Genomic DNA, 2,744 nt, shown 5'->3' on the forward strand with positions numbered 1-2,744 from the left:
AAATTTGATCCGGAGAATACAACATCTCCTGAGCCCAATGAATTCCCCATTTCTGATCTTACCCATTCTCTTTACTTTCTGCCATTTATGTCCATGCTCATTTCCCCAAATCCCCGTCTAAGATTCTGCACTTTATTTTCTGCTATTTACTTTCCCGCCATTTAATTTCTGCAATTCTCCAACTACATTCTGTTTAGCTCAACTAGCATACTCTTCCAACTAAAGTTGCTTGATCAATCAATCCCTGTGGGATTTGACCTCACTCTATTGTGAGTTTTTACTTGACGATAATTCGGTATACTTGCCAAAGGGAAATTTGTTGAGAGACAAGTTTTCGTGCATCAAGTTTATGGCGCCGTTACCGGGGATTGATTTTGTATCAACAATGATTAAGTTGGAAGTTCACTAGATTGAGCATTTTTCTTTTGTTTGTTTACTTTATTCAGTCATTTACCTTTAGTTTGTTTAGTTTCTTCCTCATCCCCTATACCGTCTCTGTTTTCTTTCTTTCCTTGTTATTATTTACAATTCTGCTCACTAACCCACTAACTGTTTGATAATTTGCACCACTCACACTAACAATCACTCTAACAAGAATAACCTCTTCATTTCATCTCTTACTGTGTGATTTGTTAGTTGTATGACAGGGAGAAGAGGGGGAGCTTCAACTTCCTTCGATTTAGAACCTGAAAGGACACTCCAGAGACTAAGGAGGAAAGTGATGAGCGGATAATTTATACGCTTTTTGGCATTATTTTTAGGTAGTTTTTAGTAAGTTCAAGCTACTTTTAGGGATGTTTTCATTAGTTTTATGTTAAATTCACATTTTTGGACTTTACTATGAGTTTGTGTGTTTTTCTGTGATTTCAGGTAATTTCTGGCTGAAATTGAGGGACTTGAGCAAAACTCTGAAACGAGGCTGACAAAGGACTGCTGATGCTGTTGGAATCTGACCTCCCTGCACTCAAAATGGATTTTCTGGAGGTACAGAACTCCAAATGGCGCGCTCTTAATGGCGTTTGAAAGTAGACATCCAGAGCTTTCCAGCAATATATAATAGTCCATACTTTATTCGGGAATTGACGACGTAAAGTGGCGCTCAATGCCAAGTACATGCTGCTGTCTGGAGTTAAACGCCAGAAACACGTCATGATCCGGAGTTGAACGCCCAAAACAACTCCAAGAGGAGCCTCAGCTCGTGGATAGATCAAGCTCAGCCCAAGCACACACCAAGTGCGCCCCGGAAGTGGATTTATGCATCAATTACTTACTCATGTAAACCCTAGTAGCTAGTCTAGTATAAATAGGATAAGTTACTATTGTATTAGACATCTTTGGTCTCAATTTTGTTTTATTCTTCATCTTAGGAGGCTATTGATCACGTTTTATGGGGCTGGCCATTCGGCCATGCCTGAACCTTTCACTTATGTATTTTCAATGGTGGAGTTTCTACACACCATAGATTAAGGGTGTGGAGCTCTGCTGTACCTCAAGTTTCAATACAATTACTATTATTTTCTATTCAGTTCTCTTTTATTCTTATTTCAAGATATACGTTGCACTTCAACTTGATGAATGTGATGATCCGTGACACTCATCATCATTCTCACCTATGAACGCGTGTGACTGACAACCACTTCCGTTCTACCTTAGGCCGGGCGCATATCTCTTAGATTCCCCGACAGAATCTTCGTGGTATAAGCTAGATAGATGGCGGCATTCATGGGAATCCGGAAAGTCTAACCTTGTCCGTGGTATTCCGAGTAGGATTCCAGAATTGAATGACTGTGATGAGCTTCAAACTCCTGAAGGCTGGGCGTTAGTGACCGACGCAAAAGAATCAATGGATTCTATTCCAACTTGATTGAGAACCGACAGATAATTAGCCGTGCTCTGACAGAGCATTTGGACCATTTTCACTGAGAGGATGGGATGTAGCCATTGTTAAGGGTGATGCCTCCAGACGATTAGCCATGCAGTGACAGCGCATAGGACCATTTTCCCGAGAGGATGAAAAGTAGCCATTGACGACGGTGATGCCCTACATACAGCTTGCCATGGAAAGGAGTAAGAAGGATTGGATGAAAGCAATAGGAAAACAGAGATTCGAGAGGATTCTAGCATCTCCACACGCCTATCTGAAATCCCCATCATTAATTTACATAAGTGTTTCTATCCTATTTTATTTTCTGTTTATTATTAATTTTTGAAATCCATAAACCATTTAATCTGCCTGACTGAGATTTACATGGTGACCATAGCTTGCTTCATACCAACAATCTCTATGGGATTGACCCTTACTTACGTAAGGTTTATTACTTGGACGACCCAGTACACTTGCTGGTTAAGTTGAACGGAGTTGTGTCCACACATAGCAAAGAGCCATAATAATGATTCCATACAATAACAAAGAATACTACATTGATGTGATCACAATTTCGTCCACCATGTTTTTGGCGCCGTTGCCGGGGATTGTTCGAGTTTGGACAACTGACGGTTCATCTTGTTGCTCAGATTAGGTAATTTTCTTTTCAAAAATCTTTTTCAAAATTTTTCTTTTCTTTTTTGTTTTTCTAAAGAGTATTTTCAAAAAAAATTAATAAAAATACAAAAAAATTATAAAATCATAAAAATAAAAAATATTTTGTGTTTCTTGTTTGAGACTTGAGTCAACTTTTAAGTTTGGTGTCAATTGCATGCTTTAAAAATTTTTCTTGCATTTTTCGAAAATTCATGCATTCATG

This window comes from Arachis duranensis, chromosome 6 (genome assembly GCF_000817695.3).
Source record: "Arachis duranensis cultivar V14167 chromosome 6, aradu.V14167.gnm2.J7QH, whole genome shotgun sequence".
NCBI lineage: Eukaryota > Viridiplantae > Streptophyta > Magnoliopsida > Fabales > Fabaceae > Arachis > Arachis duranensis.